The sequence below is a fragment of the Macaca nemestrina genome, chromosome X (assembly GCF_043159975.1).
Source record: "Macaca nemestrina isolate mMacNem1 chromosome X, mMacNem.hap1, whole genome shotgun sequence".
Taxonomy (NCBI): domain Eukaryota; kingdom Metazoa; phylum Chordata; class Mammalia; order Primates; family Cercopithecidae; genus Macaca; species Macaca nemestrina.
In genome coordinates, this window is record NC_092145.1 from 66,257,814 (window position 1) to 66,278,054 (window position 20,241).

The 20,241-nt window shown below is 35.3% G+C and overlaps 1 long non-coding RNA gene across 1 annotated transcript in view; it reads right to left on the reverse strand.

The window, feature by feature from the left end:
• The window catches only part of LOC105488001 (uncharacterized), a 31,611-nt gene extending 26,616 nt beyond the window's left edge, over positions 1-4,995 (reverse strand). Inside the window, exon 1 of the long non-coding RNA XR_011618223.1 lies at positions 4,865-4,995. This is a non-coding gene — a long non-coding RNA (uncharacterized lncRNA). The remainder of the gene's footprint in view (positions 1-4,864) is intronic.
• Positions 4,996-20,241: the final 15,246 nt, after the last annotated feature.

Genomic DNA, 20,241 nt, shown 5'->3' on the forward strand with positions numbered 1-20,241 from the left:
TGTTGACTAAGCAACAGCAGTTGTTTATATTGATATGATTATTATTTACAACAAAAGACACCTCAAATATATATCTTTTCTAAACATAATGTATTAGCCAGCCTTTGGTGCGGTAATAAGTAACTCACAAATCTCATGAATTGTAGTAAACACATATTTATCAGTACTCAGTCTTTGAGTTGGCTATGATTCTATTTAGCTCTCCTGATGTTGACTTGGTTTATATTCAGGCTGAACAGAGCGCTAAGGTTTGCATGATGTGTTCCTATCTTAGGACTGAGAGTGAATTAATGTCTGTTATATAAAACATTTTATTCTGCAAACATCTATCAGAACCTCATGAGAAGTGCGAATAATTAGCTTTTATTGGACATTTGTATATCACATTTGATCATATGCCATTGCACAAGCAGGTCACATACCTAAGCCTAACATTAATGGGGCATGAAAATATATTCATCCCACAGTAAAAGGGAAGAAAGGGGAGTGAAGATATTTTTAACAATATGCCCTTTACAACAAACAATTTTGAGAATTATTATAATTAATTCTTATGTAATTATTTATTCATCTTTATTTTTGTAACTATCAATTCTAATATTTAAAAAGTATCAAATAATAATGCTTTACGAAATATTTTACAGAAAAATCCCAGTAAGCATGGTGCTTTATCAAGAACAAATTACTATCAGAACACAAGGAAATTAATGGCTATAATTGAAGACTAGTTAGTCAACAAATATCATTATGCATATGAATGAGTATATACAAATTAGGTATTTCCATAAAGCTGGAAGAGATTGAGGTTGTCAATTTAAATATCCAGTTTTTGGGAGAAAAAAAAACTAAAGTGAGTCACCACTTCTCATCTTAAAAAAATAGATATAGATTATGTCAAAAAAATTTTGATTCAAATGTAGAAGCTGAAGACATGCAGAGTTATTTTATTATTGATGCTACTGCTTATTCCTAATAAGTAAAGTTATTGTACATCCCCAAACATGTAAGTTTATTATCAGAAATTAAAATGTATCCAAATAACTTTCTCTATTTCTCTCTCTTTGTATTTCTCTCTCCTCTGCCGATATATAGAGACTCACATATATAAATACAGATGTTTATATTTTTACATTTATGTTTTTGTAATTTTTTATATTTATATACAGAGGTATAAATATAGATAAATCACAGTTAATGCAAACATGCTAAGTTTTGAGTACCGTCTTTACTCTTTAAAATTGTATTTCATAAAATTTGTAAGAAGTATAGAGATTTAGCTAATCATTTCCTAAAATTATGGAAAATCCAAAGAAACATAATGATATTTAACTATTTAAAAATCATCAATGTGTGGACACTTGTCAATCACAAAAGAGAAAATGGTTGGTAATATAACATAACTGCGAACATCAGATGTGCATCTAACCTCACGATTATTAAAGCACCATTTTCCCACACACTTATTACCATACGCTAGTGAAACAGATACTTTAGAAATAGGAGTGATGCAAGAACCTCAAATTTGTTCAATTTCACATTTATATTCAAGTATTTAAGAAGAATAATTAGGTTAGGAACTAGAAATGGGTTATAAAGAGTACTTTGCTTCTGTTAATTGGTGCAAATGATATTTCATAATCAGATATTAGAAAGCTTGAGTAAGGAAATTTAGTTAAGTTTTTGAAGTTTTAGATTTTTCATCTCAAGGTTTTATAATGTTGACAGTAAAAGTAATTTGAGAAGCAGCAGGAAATGATTTTACCTTCGAAAAAGTAAAGATAAACGTAGGAACATGCAAGTATTGCAAGAAGATTATAGTTAATAATATCGTAATCTTAACTAACAAAAACATTTTCCACAGGCTTGTAGAAAGTAGAATTAAGGCTCGTATACAACCAAGACTACTTTATCTGACAAAACTGTGCTTCAAAAATGAAGGAAGAATAAAGAATACCCCAGAAATGTTTACAAACGCTGAGAAAGTACATTACCACCAGATTTGCATTACAAGAAATGCTGAAGAGAGTTTGTTAAGATGAAAGAACACTAAAGAACACCATAAAAGCATAAGAAAGTGGAAGTTCACTGGTAATAATAAATATATACACAACTGCAGAATATTGCTCTAACAGCACTGCGCAAATCAATTTTATTCTAATATAGAAGATAGAAAAGTGTAAAAATAACTATAACTTTAAGCATAGGTTAATGGTTACACGATAGAAGATGTAATTTGTGATGTCCATGACATAATTTGGGGGCAAAATAAAAGAGTAGGGTTTTTGTGTACAATTCAAGTTAAGTTGTTATCAGCTTAAAAAAAGTTTCTATCTATGAGATGTTTTATGTCAGCCAAACGGTAACAGTTATAAAAATGAATGTCCGTGCCTCCCTCCAAATTCATGTTGAAGACCCAATATGATGGTATTTGGAAGTGGCGCTTTGGGGAGGTAATGAGATCAAGAATATGTAGCCTTTGTGAATAGGATTAGTGTTCTTATGAGAGAGATGAGAGACAAATAAGAGAGGCGATTTTACTCTCTCTCATGAGGATACATCAAGAAGGCTGCTGACTATAAGTCAGAATGAGGGCCCTCAGCAAGAACCCAACCATGGTGACACCTGATCTCAGATTTTAGCCCTAGAACTGAGATAAATAAATATTTGTTGCTTAGGCTTCCCAGTCTATGATAGTTTACTATAACAGGTAAGACAGTAACATCAAAGAAAATACTGATAGAAGACGCATAAGAGAAAATGATAAAGGAATCAAAGCATGTCACTACAAAAAAAGAAAAAATGAGGAAACACAAGAGACAAAAAGAGGAAAAAAACAAAATAACTACAAGACAGACAGAAAACAACAAAATGGCTATAATAAGTCCTTCCCTGTCAGCAATTGCTTTAAGTGAAAACGGATAAAACCACCCAATGAAAAGAGGAACGCAATGAATTTTTAAAATCCAATGATACATTGTTTATAAGAGATTTACTTTAGATTTAAAGACACATGTATTGAGAACATTTGTATGTAGAATATATAAAAATAAGAACACACATAGACTGAAAGTGAAAGCATAGAAGAAAAGTACAGTATGCAAATGGTAGCCAAAAGGGAGCAGGGGTGACCGTACTTATACCAGACTAAATAGACTATAAACTTTAAGTCAAAAACTCTCACAAGAAATAAAGAAGACATATATATATAGATATAGATATTTACATATATGTATATATTTACATATATGTGTATATATACATATACACACATATACACACACACATATATATAAGGTTTATTCACCAGGAATGTAAATTTTATATATATACACATGTATATATATGTGTGTGTGTGTGTGGATACCCTATAACAGAGAATGCAAATATATGGAACAAACATTGACACAAATGAAGGGAGAAATAGAGTGTTAAAATAATAATAGGAGACTTTGATACTCCACTTTCAATAATGGGTGGAACATTTGTATAGACTGTAAATAAACAGAACATGAACAATATATAGATCAAATGGACCTAACAGACATATACAGAGCATTTCACCCAACAGCAATAGAATACACATTCTTCTCAAGTGCACATAAAACATTTTTCAAGATAGAACACATTCGAGGTTACAAAAGAAGTCTTAAAAGATTCAGGAGATTTAAATTATACCACATACTTTTCTAACCATAATAGAATGAAACGAGATGCAAATAGCAGAAGAAAAACTGGAAACTTCACAAATATTTGGTAATTAAACATTCTTGAACAAGGAGTGATTCAAAGAAGGAATCAAAAGTGAAATTAGAAAATATGTTGAAAAAAATGAAAAAAAAACATTAAAATATATAAAATGCAACAAACGCAGTACTAAAAGGGAAGTTCATAGTGTTAAATGCTTACTTCTTTAAAAGGAAGAACTATCTCAAGTAAACAACCTAACTTTGCACCTCAAGGAAATAGTAAAAGAAAAAGAAAGATAAACCATAGCAGAAGAAAGGCAATAATAAAGATGAGAGTAGAAGTAAATAAATAAATAGAAAACAATTAAATCTAAGCGTTGTGTTTTGAAAATATCAGAGAAAATAGATACACTTTTAGCTAGAATAAAAAAATGAGGGCAAAGACTCAAGTGAAAAACAAATGAGAAATGAGATAGGAGACAACTAATCCCGAAAGGAAAAAAAAAAAAAAAAGATCCTAAGAAACTACTACAAAGCATTATACAACAACAAATTTGACAGCCTAGAAGAAATACATATATCTCTAGAAATTATACAAACCACAATGACTAAACCATGAAAAACTAGTCTGAACTGGAAGAAGATTGAATCATTAATCAGAACACTCCCAACAAGAAAGAGCCTAGGACAACATGGCTTCACTGGTGAATTCCACCTAATATTTAAAGAATTAACAACAATCCTTTTAAACTCTTCCACAAATTTGAAAAAGATGGAAGTCATCTAAACTCAGTTGATAAAGTCAGTATTGCCCTGATGCCAAAGACAAAGACACTATAAGAAAGAGAAACTACAATCCAATATCTCTAATGAACATGGATATAAAAATTCTAGAAAACCAAATTCAACAGCATATTAAAAGGATTCTACACCATGATCAAGCAAAATGTATCATTGGGATACAAAAATGTTTCAACATATGAAAATCAAACAATGTAATACAACGTATTAGAAGAAAGAAGGATGAAGATCACATGATCATTTTAATAGATTCAGAAAAAGCATTTGATAAAACACAAAAGCCATTTAAGTTAAATACTAACAATATAGGAAAAAAGAAAATTTCTCAACACAATAAAGGCTATTTATTAAAAATTCACAACTAATATTATACTTACTGGTGAAAGACTGAAAGTTTTTCCTTATGATCAGGAACAAAGGAATAGCAACCAAAGGATGTCCGTATTTGTCACTTCAATTCAGCAGAATAATATGAAGTCTAGCTAGAGCAATTGGCAAGAAAAATAAATAAAGGCATTTACATCAAAACGAAAAAAGTAAAATTATCTGTGTTCAAAGATGACATGATCTTATATATGGAAAATTCTAAAATTCCACATAAAACTTGTAAAAACTAATAAATTCAGAAACTGTGCAGAATATAAAATCAACTTACAAAAAGTAGTTACATTTGTGTATACTAGCAACAAAAATAGGTAAATAAAATTAAGAAAAGAATCCAATTTACACCAACCCCAACAAGAATAAAAACCTAGAAGTAAATTTAACCAAGGAGGTGAAAGATTTGTACAGTGAAAACTATGAAATACTGCTGAAGAAAACTAAAGAAGACACAAATGAATGAAAAGTCATCCTATGTTCATGGGTTAGAAGAATTAATGTTGTTAAAATGCCTTATACTACCAAAAGCAATCTATAGATTCAATGCAAATTCTATTAAAATCCTAATGTTTTTCAATAGGATTCATTTGTTTTTCACAAAAATACAAAAAATAATAATTCATGTGGAACTACAAAGGTTACTAAATAATCAAAACAATTTTGAGAAAGAAGACCATAACTGAGGGTTTCAAACTTTCTGATTAAAAAAAAATTACAAATCAGTAGGAATCAAGACCATATGATGTTGGCATAAAGACAGACACTTGATAATTGAAATAAAGAGGTCCAAACTAAATCCCTGGATATACTATAAAATGATTTTCAACAGAGGTGCCAAAACTACACAATGGTGAAAAGATATCTCTTAAACAAATGGTGCTGGGATACTGGATAGCCACTTAAAAAAAGCTGGGACATTATTATAATCTGTGAAATAAAAACATAGATAAAAATCTTTATAATACTGGCCTTGACAATGAATTTCCTGGATCTAACACAAAAAGTACAGGCAGAAAAATTTTTTTTAAAACTGGGACTATATCAAACCAAAAAGCTCCCTATAGCATAAAAAATAAGCAGCAGAGTGAAAAGGCAATGAACACAATGGGAGATAATATTTGTGTGTGATGTATTTGATAAAAGATTAATATGCAAAATACAAAAACTCCTAAAAATCAATAGCAAAAAACAAAAAATCCCATTTAAAATGAGCAAAGTACTAGGATAGTTATTTCTTCAGAAAGAATGTGTAAATGATCAAGTTTATAAAAAGATGCTAAACATTACTAATTCCTAGGGTCTGAATGTTTATTTCTCCCTAAAGTTCATATGTTAAAATTCTCCCACTCAAATTGATGGTATTAGGAAGTGGGAACTTTAGGAGGTGATTAGGTCATGGGGGTGAAACCCTCATGAATGAGATTAGTGCCCTTATAAAGAGTCCTGAGAGAAACGACTCACCCTTTCTTCCTTGTAAAGACAGAGAGAAGTCAGCAGTCTATAACCCAAAAGAGGGCCATAACCAGGACCTGACCATGTTGGCACTTGGATCTCAAACTACAGTCTCCAGAACAATAAATAATTAATTTATAATGTTTATAAGCTAACCAGTTTGTGATATTTTGTATACCAGTCCAAATGGACTAAGACCCTAATCACCAGGGAAATGCAAATAAAAATTGTAATGACTGGTAGAGCCACCAAACGCACACACTTGGTGATTGCCTACCCACCAAGACCTACTGTCTGGCTTGCCTGGAGTGCCCCACCCTCAGCAAAGCCACACCACTGTCTTCACAAATACCCACAGTCTAAGCAATTGAGACACCCGTAGACACTGCTGACATTGGTTAAAGCCAAAGAAATCATACAGACTACCCTACTGTGAATACCCAGAATTAAAGCCAAAGCACCCTACCCAACTGACACTATAGAACAAATTTACAGGAAAATGTCTTTTCCTGTGAAAGTTACTCCATAAAACTGAAAGAGACAAATGCTTCATCAAGTGTGCAGATATCAACATAGTTACAAAAGAAATATAAAAAAGTAAGAAAACATAACATCTCTAAAGAAGTATCACCACTTTCCAGTAACAGACACTTCAAAACAAGGTACGTATAAAATACTTGAAAGGCAATGCAAAATAATGATCTTAAGGAAACTCTGTGAGATACAAGAGAATACAATTCATTGAAACCAGGTAAATAATTCATGACATGAATGAGAATTTATACAAAGAGATACAAATCATAAGAAAGACCCAACAGAAATCTTAAAGCTAAATAATTCAATACATAAAATAAAAAATACAATAAAGAGCATGAATAGACTAGATAAAGCAGAAAAAATAATGTCTGAATTTGAAAAATATGTCTTTTGAAATATCCCAGTCAGGTGAAAAATAAAGTAAAAAGGAGTGAAGAAAGCCTGTAAGACTCATGGGACAATATTAAGCAGACAAACCTAACCATGACCCTCAAGGAAATACAAATGCAAGAACAGACCAAACCCAAAATTAGTAAAATGAAAGAAACATTGAATATGAGAGCAGAAATAAATGAAATATAAATTTGAAAAATAAATACAAAACATAAATAAAGCACATTTTTTAATGATAAATGTAACAAACCATTTGCTAAACTAAGTGAGAAAAAAGATAGAAAACCCAAATAATCTGGACCAAGTGGACCTAATAGACATCTACAGACTTCTCCACCCCAAATCAAAATAATATACATTCTTCTCAGCACTACATAGCACTTATCCTAAAGTCAACCACATAATTGGAAGTAAAACACTTTTCAGCAAATGCAAAAGAGTGGAAATCATAACAGTCTCTCAGACCATAGTGCAATCAAATTAGAACTGAGGATTAAGAAACTCACTCAGAACTGCACAACTACATGGAAACTGAACAACTTGCTCCTGAATGAATATTGAGTAAATAATGAAATAAAGGCTGAAATAAAGGCAGAAATAAAGTTATTTGAAACCAATGAGAACAAAGACACAAAGTACCAGAATCTCTGGGACACAGCTAAAGCAGTGTTAAGAGGGGAACTTATAACGCTAAATGCTGATATCAGAAAGCAGGAAAAGATCTGAAATCGATACCCTAACATCACAATTAAAAGAACTAGAGAAGCAAGAGCAAACAAATTCAAAATCTAGCAGAAGACAAGAAAGAGCTAAGATCAGAGCAGAACTGAAGAAAATAGAGACCCAAAAAACACTTAAAAAAATCAATGAATCCAGGAGGTGGTTTTTTGAAAAGATTAACAAAATAGATAGACCACTAGCCAGACTAATAAGAGAAATAATCAAATAGACACAATAAAAAATGATAAAGGGGATATAACCACCGATCCCATAGAAATACAAACTACCATGAGAAAATACTATGAACACCTCTACATAAATAAACTAGAAAATGGGGAAGAAATGGATAAATTCTTGCACACATACACCCTCCAAAGAATAAACCAGGAAGACGTCCTTGAATAGACCAATAACAAGTTCTGAAACTGAGGCAGTTATTTATTTATTTGTTTGTTTGTTTGTTTATTTATTTATTGAGATGGAGTCTCACTCTGTTGCCCAGGTTGGAGTGCCATGGCACGATCTCAGCTCACCACAACCTCTGCCTCCCTCTGCCTCCTGGGTTAAAGTGATTCTTGTGCCTCAACCTCCCGAGTAGCTGGGATTACAGGCGTGCACCATCACGCCTGGCTAATTTTTGTATTTTTTAGTAGAGACGGGGTTTCACCATGTTGGCCGGGCTGGTCTCGAACTCCTGACCTCAGGTGCTCCACCTGCCTCGGCCTCCCAAAGTTCTAGAATTACAGGCATGAGCCACCATGCCTGGCTGAATTGTAAGTTTTAAATTGTTGGGTTATATGACATGTGAATTGTAAAAACTGGTAAAATAGCCAAAAAAAAAAAAAAAAAAAAAGAAGAAGAAGGAATAAGTTTTAGAGCTCTATACCACTGCAGAGTCACTATAGTTAACATTAATTTATTGTATATTTTCTAATAGCTAGAAAATAGAATTTTGAATGATCCTACCATGAAGAAATGATATTTGAGATTATTGATATGCTAATCACTGATTTGATCACTACACATTGTATACATGTAACAAAATATTACACTGTATTCCATAAATATGTAGAAAAATTGTCAATTAAAATACTCTTTCAGAAAACATAGAAAATAACATGTTGGCAGGGTAGTGGAAAAATTGAAACACTTGTGCATTGCTGGTGGGAATTTACAATAGTACAATCTTTCTTTCTTTATTTGAGACAGAGCCTTGCTCTGTCACTCAGGCTGGAGTGCAGTGGTGCAATCACAGTTCACTGCAACCTCCACATCCAGGGTTCAAATGATTCTCCTGCCTCAGCCTCCCGAGTAGCTGGGACTACAGGCGCACACCAAGGGTACAATCTTTATGGAAAACATTATGACAGCTCCTCAACAACTTAAACATAAAATTACCATATTTTAATTATATTAAAATACCATATGTTTAATTCTATTAAACATAGAATTACCATAAGCATACATACAATATATTCCACCTATTAAACTGTAATTCTGTACAGATTTTACTTTTGTGTATATGACAAAAAGAAAGCAGAGACTCAAAAAGATTGTATTTTTTCCTCAATATTCAGAGCAGCTTTATTCACAATACCAAAGTGTCGAAGCATTGCAAAAATCCATGGAGAGATGAATTGATGAAGAAAATTTGGTATATAAATTCACTGGAGTATTTTCAGCCTTGAAAAATGAAGAAAATTATGACACATGCTACAACATGGAATAACACTAACGGTGTTGTGGTAACTTAAATAAGCCAGTCAGAAAAAGACAAATACTGTATAATTTTACTTATATTCAGTTCCTAGTATAGCCTAATTTGTGATGACAGAAAGTAGAATGGTGGTTGCAAGAACAAGGGTAAAGGGAGAATGGGCAATGTTTATGGGAATTAAGATTTGGTTTGTGAAGATGAAAAAAGTTCCGGACATGGATAGTGGTGATGGTTGCAGAATATTATAAATGTATTTGATTCTACTGAATTGAGCAATTAAAAATGGTTAAAATGGTAAAATGTATGTTATATATATTCACCAGTATAAAAGTATAAACAAAATCCTCCAAAGTTGCAATGAAATATATCACCTTAAACCTGTTAGGATGGCCATTTTCACAAAAGCAGAAAATTACGAGTGTTGATGAGGATGTAGGGAAATTTGGACCCTCGTGCACTGCTGATGAAAATGTAAAATGGAATATTCGGTGTGGGAAATACTATGTAGTTCTCTCAAAAAATTAGAAATAGAACTACCATATAATCCAGTCATCTTAACTCTGGATATTTATCTAAAATAATTCAAAGAGGGATCTCAGTGATATTTACACTTTATGTTCATTGCAGCCTTATTCAAAATAGACAAGAGGTGGAAAGAACCTAAATTTTTATACACAGATTAATGTATAAGGAATATATATATACACACACACCCCGCACAGATGGGGTATTATTGAACCATATAAATGGAAAATCTGTCATATGCTATAATATGAATGAACCTGGAGGAACATTATCCTAGGGGAAATAAGCTAGTCACAGACAAATATTATATGGTTCTACTTGTTTGAGGGATCTTAAATATTCAAACTCATAGAAGCAGTAGAATGATGGTTGCCAGGGGCTGAGGGAAGTGGGAAATGGGCAGTTTCTGTGTAGCGAGTACAGAGTTTCAGTCATTCAAAATGAAAATATTCTTGACATCGGTTGTAAAACAAATGTGCATATAGTTAATGATACTGTACTGTATGCTTAAAAATTTGCTAAGAGGGTAGAGTTCATATGAGGTGTCTTTTACCACAATAAAAAATAGTTTAAAAAAAGAAACCTTATGTATCAAGTAATGGTATTACATGAGCATCAACAATCGGAAGATACCTCACTGAACGTCATCTCAAGATATTTGGCTTTTAATCTTTATTTTAATTTTTCTCAGTGTTTGAGCTGAGCTCCATTTATGTAGAAATTGTCGAGAGTGGGGCTTGTTGGCTGGGCAGGGTGGCTCACACCTGTAATCTCAGCACTTTGGGAGGCCGAGGGGGGCAGATCATGAGGTCAGGAGATCGAGATCATCCTGGCGAACACAGTGAAACCCCGTCTCTACTAAAAATACAAAAAATTAGCCGGGCGTAGGGGCGGGCACCTGTAGTCCCAGCTACTGGGGAGGCTGAGGCAGGAGAATGGCGTGAACCCAGGAGGTGGAGCTTGCAGTGAGCAGAGACCATGCCACTGCACTCTAGCCTGGCCCTGGGCCCCACTACACTCTTAATAATTCAGTCTTTGGTACTGGGAACTGAACAGCCTGCATTTTAAACAAGTCCCCAGTGATCATAGCAGCTTTATTCACATTGGACAAAATGTAGACGCAACGCAAATATTCATGGAGAGATGAATGGATAAAGAAAATATGGTATATACATAAATTGAAATATAATTCCAAGGAATTCATGCATACGGTAAATTTGAGACCACTGGATGTGAGCAATAACGATTAACTTTACGTGAGAAAATAAAATAAGCATAATTCAAGTTTAGAAAATATTACTCAAATATCAGTGTGGAGAATAGATTAGAGGAGAGCAAAACTGCAGTCCTGGACATCAATTTGAAAAACTTTGTAATGCCTTCGGCATGAGATAGTGACAGACCATGGTTAAGGAAAGAAGAAAGTAACAAATCATTTAGGAAATTCTAAGAAACTAAACTACAGAGAGTCTGATGCTTAGTTACATATTGACAATAAAGAAAATGGAGAAAGCCAATTTCTGACTTGGGTGACTAGATGGATAATTGTAACATTTATTAATATACAAAATATAAAAGGAGCAACAAGTTTGATGTAGAGATCACTAATTCAATATGGTATTTGTTAAATCTAAAATATGAAGTATTCAAATAGAGCTATCAATAAGCAGCTGGATATATTTATTAGGAAAGACATGACATCTGGAGAGGCAGTTCTGAGAGGTACCAACATCTTAGCTGGTATTTGAAACTATGGTGGCCCATGGCGTCAAGCACAGAATGTGTGTTGAATAAGAACACACTGCATATCATAATAGACCTTAAAGTACCACCAATATTTCATGTGAAGATAAAGAAAGAGAGCAGTCCATGGAGAAGAAAAATATAGAATGCTCACAGATATTAGGCAGAATAAGGAAGTAATAATGCCCATGAAACCAAGGGAGAAAATAATTTAAGTGAGGAATATCAACAATATAAAATGGTATACAAGACTAAGGTAAGGAAAAGAATAGGATGTGTTACTAGACCCTCATCAGTAATTTGAGATAACTCAAAAAGAGAAGAATATGTATTTGAGGTACAATCATTTCAATACTATTTTTTTCTTTTTTTTTTTTTTTTTTTTTTTTAGACGGAGTCTGGCTCTGTCACCCAGGCTGGAGTGCAGTGGCCGGATCTCAGCTCCCTGCAAGCTCCACCTCCCGGGTTTACGCCATTCTCCTGCCTCAGCCTCCCAAGTAGCTGGGACTACAGGCACCCGCCTCGTCGCCCGGCTAGTTTTTTTTTGTGTGTGTATTTTTTAGTAGAGACAGGGTTTCACCGTATCAGCCAGGATGGTCTCGATCTCCTGACCTCGTGATCCGCCCGTCTCGGCCTCCCAAAGTGCTGGGATTACAGGCTTGAGCTTCAATACTATTTTCATTTTATGTTATTCTTCAGTAAATAGTGGGATTTGAATGTTGTAATTTGTCTTAAACTGAATTTCATGGGTTCTTATTTATAATTGTGCCAAAATTACCTTATAATAATTGTAATCTTACTTAACATAGTTACCATATTACCTGTTTATGTATATCTGGTGTTAATTTTACACTTGGCTAAAAATGCAGAATGGCAATTTACATTTTATATGGCTAAGCTTTATATAGTATAACACAAATACCAACATTATATAAGCTCTAATTTTTTTACTCTACGTATGAAATTTCTTTCTGACCTTAAATTTAATATCCTATCTTATATTAGAATTTTTATTTTCTTCTTTTTGAAAGTCTCGGAGTAAATGTTCTCAACTAATTCAAATACAATCCATTTCATTTACAGTGTAATTGGCTGCCTTGTTTTAGCATTATATGAGATGAAAATGTGAGAGAAGGTCACTTGGGTTTCAAGTAATTAATAATTAGAAGTTTTTATATTGTACAGCAGTCCCTTTATGTTACTGGACCATTGATATAAGAAAATTATATGTTTTCCAAATCTCTTACCTTATGATTTGTTTATTTTTATGTTTTTTAATAATTTAAATCTAATAGGAAAAATAATATGTGTATTCAAATCACAATCTTGAACCTTGAAATTTCTTTACTTGACGTTTTCCCCACATTTCCTAATATTTCCCAATTAGAGAAAGCACTCAGTAACTGCATGCTGTATGAAATATGAGCAGAATATAATGAGATGAAATCAAATAATAAGATAAGATAATTTGTATAGGTTCTAATTATCTAAGTAAGGGTGTTGGTGATGCATTGTTCATTACAGCACATATGACCGTTTCTCTGATTTCATTTGACAATATACTCAACAGAAGTAGAAATACGGTGATGTAGTAAACAAAAATGCAACCTTGGGCTGCATATCATCAAAGAGTATGCAGACTGGGATAAATGTCACTGCACTTTATTTTGTGCTGGAAAAACTATACCTCGAGATTATTTAGTTCTTGATACTAGGAATTTAAGAGCATGTACCAGAACATTTTTATATGACACACATGTGATGGATAACTTTAAATAGCATATGATACATGCCCTGATTTCTTTTGATAGAGATATAATAGTAAATATAGCAAAATAAACTCTTAAAGTAGCCAGAGAGTCTAATAGTAGTGAGCGATAGTACTCTATGTAACTTTGTGCAACCACATTAAATGCAGGGGTTAAAATGCCTCAGCCTGAAAATTAATTCTCTTAATGAATGTAGCCTCCCTATCTACTCTTTCCTGTAGTCCCCTGTAGTTTGATCTCACACTGACCCTCCTCATTATTAAATTCAGATGTATCCATGGAGGAAAATAGGCAACAAAAATTCTCCAAGAAGGCATAACCAGTGCCCATGGATTTCCATGGAAGAGGATTTTTTTCAGAAAACCCAGGAAAAGACTCCACTTTTAAGGCAGTTAGTCTTTATTATTCCTATTCAGTAAAATAAGTGCCATGAATCAGTGATTACCTGTTTTCCTTTCTCTACTGTCCAGAATGAGGGCTTTGGTAGTAGTTACACTTTAAGTTCCTGACAGCTCTATATACTGGGCTATTAAGGGAATATCACTTGTCTTTTCATTGTGGTTCGGCATGTGAAAAAAAATCCACACCCGGTTCTGTTTTAAAGACCTTAATATAATCTAGAGATGTTGAAAATTGAGCTTAATGCCATAACCTACTCCAACTTTGAAGTTAAGCAAGTGGGTGAGTAAATAGAGATATGTATGCTACCATTTGTAGAAATGCATGTGTAATACAAGCAATCAGATTAAATATTGGTTGTCGAAGGGCAGAATAAAACAGAAACTTTTATTGACTACCAAATATTTATTCCTTTCTTCATTCTTAACTGTATCCCAATTTATTTGTCAATTGGAATTGGTCCATTTCAAAATATAAGATGTGATTGCTCTAAGACAAAAACTAGGTGAGAATATAGTAAATGATAAATGTAGTCTATAATAGGGTAAATTGGTCAAAAATTGTGCCATGACAATTGAGAAAAGGGATTATGTTTTGCTCATTGAAGAATAATGGGTGGTGCCCAAGATAACTGAATGGGAACAGCGCCAGCCTCTAGCTCCCAGCGTGAGCGACACAGAAGAGGGGTGATTTCTGCATTTTCAACTGAGGTACTGGGTTCATCTCACTGGGGCGTGTTGGATTGTTGATGCTGGTCCGCGGGTGCAGCCCAACCAGTGAGAGCTGAAGCAGGGCAAGGCATCGCCTCACCTGGGAAGCGTAAGGGAGAAGGGAATTCCTTTTCCTAGCCAAGGGAAAGTGAGACACACAACACCTGGAAAATCAGGTAACTCTCACCCTAATACTGCGCTTTACCAAGGGTCTTAGCAAATGGCACATCAGGAGATAATATCTCACACCTGGCCTGGAGGGTCCTACACCCACGGAGCCTCCCTCATTGCTAGCACAGCAGTTGGAGATCTAACTGCAAGGGGGCAGCGAGGCAGGGAGAGGGGTGCCCACCATTGCTGAGGCTTAAGTAGATAAACAAAGCCACCAGGAAGCTCGAATTGAGTGGAGCTCACCACAGCTCGAGGAGGCCTGCCTGCCTCTGTAGACTCCACCTCTAGGGACAGGGCATAGCTAAACAAAAAGCTACAGAAACCTCTGCAGATGTAAAAGTCCCTGTCTGACAGCTTTAAAGAGAGCAGTTGTTCTCCCAAAACGGAGGTTGGCATCTGAGAATGGACAGACTGCCTGCGCAAGTGGGTCTCTGATGCCTGAGTAGCCTAACTGGGGGACATCCCCCACTAGGTGCAGACTGACACATCACACGTCACATGGCTGGGTACACCCTGAGACAAAGCTTCCAGAGCAAGAATCAGACAGCAACACTTGCTGTTCAACAATATTCTATCTTCTGCAGCCTCCGCTGCTGATACCCAGGCAAACAGGATCTGGAGTGGACCTCAAGCAAACTCCAACAGACCTGCAGCTGAGGGCCCTGACTGTTAGAAGGAAGCAAACTCCAACAGACCTGCAGCTGAGGGCCCTGACTGTTAGAAGGAAAACTAACAAACAGAAAGGACACCCACACCAAAACCCCATCAGTACGTCACCATCATCAAAGACCAGAGGCAGATAAAACCACAAAGATGGGGAAAAAGCAGTTCAGAAAAGCTGGAAATTCAAACAATCAGAGTGCATCTGCCCCTCCAAAGGAATCCAGCTCATTGCCAGCAATGGAACAAAACTGGATGGAGGATGACTTCGACGAGTTGAGAGAAGAAGGCTTCAGTCGATCAAACTTCTTAGAGCTAAAGGAGGAACAACATAACCAGTACAAAGAAACTAAAAACCTTGAAAAAAGAATGCATGAATGGATAACTAGAATAAACAATGCAGAGAGAACTTAAAAGAACTGATAGAAATGAAAACCATGACACAAGAACTACGTGACAAATGCACAAACTTCAGTAACTGACTTGATCAACTGGAAGAAAGCGTATCAGTGATTGAAGATCAAATGAATGAAATGAAGCAAGAAGAGAAGTGTAGGGAAAAAAGAGTAAAAGGAAATGAACAAACCCTCCAAGAAATATGGGACTATGTGAAAAGACCAAATCTATGTCTGACTGGTGTACTGAAAGTGATAGGGGAGAATGGAACCAAGTTGGAAAACACTCTGCAGGATATTATCCAGGAGAACATCCCCAACCTAGCAAGGCAGCCCAACATTTGAATTCAGGAAATAGAGAGAACACCACAAAGATACTCCTCGAAGATATCCACAATGATAAAACTAAAAGAGTTGAGAAGAGCAACTCCAGGACATATAATGGTCAGATTTAATGAAGTTGAAATGAGGAAAAAATGTCAAGGGCAGCCAGAGAGAAATGTCGGGTTACCCACAAAGGGAAGCCCATCAGACTAACAGCAGATCTCTCAGCAGAAACTCTCCAAGCCAGAAGAGAGTGGGGACCAATATTGAACATTCTTAAAGAAAAGAATTTTCAACCCAGAATTTCATATCCAGCCAAACTAAGTTTCATAAGTGAAGGAGAAATAAAATCCTTTACAGACAAGCAAATGCTTAGTGATTTTGTCACCACCAGGCCTGCCCTACAAGAGATCCTGAAGGAAGCACTGAAGATGGAAAGGAACACCTGGTACCAGCCACTGCAAAAACATGCCAAAATGTAAAGACCATCGATGCTAGGAAGAAACTGCATCAACTAACGAGCAAACTCACTCAGGATTAAGAAACTCACTCAAAACCACTCAACTACATGGAAACTGAACAACCTGCTCCTGAATGACTACTGGGTATATAACGAAATGAAGGCAAAAATAAAGATGTTCTTTGAAACCAATGAGAACAAAGATACAACATACCAGAATCTCTGGGACACATTTAAAGCAGTGTGTAGAGGGAAATTTATAGCACTAAATGCCCACAAGAGAAAGCAGCAAAGATCTAAAATTGACACCCTAACATCACAATTAAAAGAATTAGAGAAGCAAGAGCAAACACATTTGAAAGCTAGCAGAAGGCAAGATATAACTAAGATAAGAGCAGAACTAAAGGAGATAGAGACACAAAAAAACCCTGCAAAACATCAATGAATCCAGGAACTGGTTTTTGAAAAGATCAACAAAATTGATAGACCACGGGTGCAGCCTGACCAGTGAGAGCTGAAGCAGGGTAAGGCATCGCCTCACCTGGGAAGCACAAGGGAGAAGGGAATTCCTTTTCCTAGCCAAGGGAAAGTGAGACACACAACACCTGGAAAATCAGGTAACTCCCACCCTAATACTGTGCTTTACCAAGGGTCTTAGCAAATGGCACACCAGGAGATAATATCTCACACCTGGCCTGGAGGGTCCCACACCCACGGAGCCTCCCTCATTGGATGAAGAATAAGAGAAAGAGATAGAAGCCCCCCAAAATTGAAGTCGTTCACCTAAATAGCAGGAAGTTATTGTTACCATCCATTTGACAATGAGGCAATACTTAAAGTCATGGGGCTAGACGACAACACCAAAGAAGAGAATGTAAATACAACAGAGAGCGGTCTAAGAATAAACTCCAAGATACACCATTGCTTTCAGGTCAAGAAAATGAAGAAAAATTCCAAGAGGGGACTGAGAAGGAGTAGCAATGAGAAGAGAAAAGCCAGAAGAATTTGGTGTCCTGCAAGTCAAATATGTGTACTCCAATGTAAATGTCACTGCATCTTGGTTTTTCTAATTGCCACATCAGGATTCAGCTTTCCAAGGGATGCTAAAGCAGTTGCTACACATCCACTCGCCTTCTGGCTTCCAATGTAACTCCTCTGCTTTTCTCTTCATTATTGTAAATTTGTGTTTAAAAGTATCAATTTCCAGTCATTTTATGACTGTTTTTTTTTTTTCTTTTCTTGCCTTCTGTATAAACACGCTAGCCTAGTTTTAAAGATACATTATTAGTATGTCTCCAAACATTCTCTCCTAATCTACTGTCACTGCCTCCTCTTTGATATCATTATCTTTTGCCTATGATGATATAGCAGTTTTCTAATTTCTCTGTCTTTCCTCCATTCACCCTATTACTGATGAAATTTGCTCATAGCTGCCAGTATGATCTTTCTAAAAGGAAAATATTCGTTCACAGCACTCTTCTACTTTAAAATTTTCAATGATCTTACACAGGATTTGGAATAAAGTCCACCTTCCATCTTATATGTAAATTCATTCACAAAGTGAACACTGTTTTCTTTTCCAGCTTTAGATATTCTTGAAATCAAATATCTTTCAATATACTTAACTGTATATAATTCCTGGAAACAGCCATGATGCCTGTCACTTCAGGCTCTTTGCACATGCTTCTCCTTATTTCCAGATTACAGTCTTTTCTTTTTCCATCTGAGATAGCTTGTATATTTGTCCCCACCCAAATCTCATGTTACATTATAATGCCTAATGTTGGAGGTGTGGCCTGGTGGGAGGAATTTGTACTATGGGCTCAGATCCCTCATGAATGGCTTAGGCAATCCCCTTTATGATAAGCAAACTCTCCCTCTGAGTTCACACAAGATCTGGTCATTTAGAAGTGTGTGCCAACTCTCCCCGCATTGTCTCTCTCTCTCTTGATCCCACTCTGGCCACGTGACATGCCTGCTCCCCCTCTGCCTTCCACCATGATTGTAAGCTTCCTGAGGCAATCCCTAGAAACCAGGCAGATACCAGCATGATGCTTTCTGTAACACCTGAGAACTGTGAACCAATTTAACCTCTTTTCTATATAAATTACCCAAGCTTAGGTATTTTTCTGTAAGAAGGCAAGAATACAGTTAAATTTCATTACCTGAACAGCTGGGAAAGCCCAAGCAAAAGGGAAAAAAAGCACAAAGAATGCTAGGCTCTTCCCGTCTTCTTGACATTTTTATGTAGCTGATATTTGGTTGACAGGAACTTCTGAAGAAGTGAAATAAAGTGTACAGTATGTGTAGAAAGGCAGATATCCTTTAGGAGTTAGGAAGTAATTAGATTAATGATATGCCCATGAGCTTCCAGTGATTTTGAACATCTACCGGTGGAGCTAACCTACTCTTACATACTCTGGCCATTTTACAGCTCAATTACCAACATTGGATGACAGCAAAAGTTGTGAAAGCCTGCAGATAGCTTCCAGAATATATTTCCCTTCAATGTACTCTGAAGCGTATTCTTTTTTCTGATTAAATCTATAACCCATGCATTTGTAATGTGTGAGAAAATAAGCCCTTGATTCTGATTACTACATCCTCAAATATCTAATAGGAACAGACATTAGGTTATACACTTTCAAATCAAACAAAAAGATTTGCATATGAGAGAACTAGCCAGGAAAGTGAATAGGGAGGAAAAAGACTGAAGATCGTATGTATATTTTGGTGTGTTTCCCTTTTTATGGTAAAATGTCCTACATGAATCCCCTTTCTTGACATGCTGCCTTAGTCTGTACAGAAGACTAGAACTACCTGTCAGAAACCAGAAGGAAATGTTGATTGTAAGGCTCAGTGCCAGCACTTGGCTAGCAAGTCATGCGGGTACTAAATAATGAGCTCAGATTTTAAAATAACTGCTTCAGAATTGTTTGAGTACTGGTAGAAAGAGAAAGAAAAGGCTTTCAAGTATTAGTATACATTCCTCCGACACTTCTTTCTCAGAATGGGGATGTTTATGTCATGTTAAGCTACTTAGTATCCTCTATTAAAAGTGGCACCTGTATATTGAACTAAATACAAGCGTTTCACAAGTACAGTGAAAATTATAGTAATAATAGTAGTAGGTGTGTATTAGGTTGATTTTACTGTGGTGGTCTTAGGGACAAATTGGTTTTCTTAATGATAACTGATAATAGTTTTGACGTATGTGTGCCAGACTCTGAGAAAATAAGTTAAGGTTTCAATCCCCCAAAAGGTCTTACACAGTCAAAATTTGCCAAGTATGAAATTAGTGGGTTTACTTGGAAAACACAGGCCCTTAGAGTGGTTCACATGTATTAAATTCTTACTTTGTACTAGATGCTTTGTTAAAATTATTTGCTTATTTGATT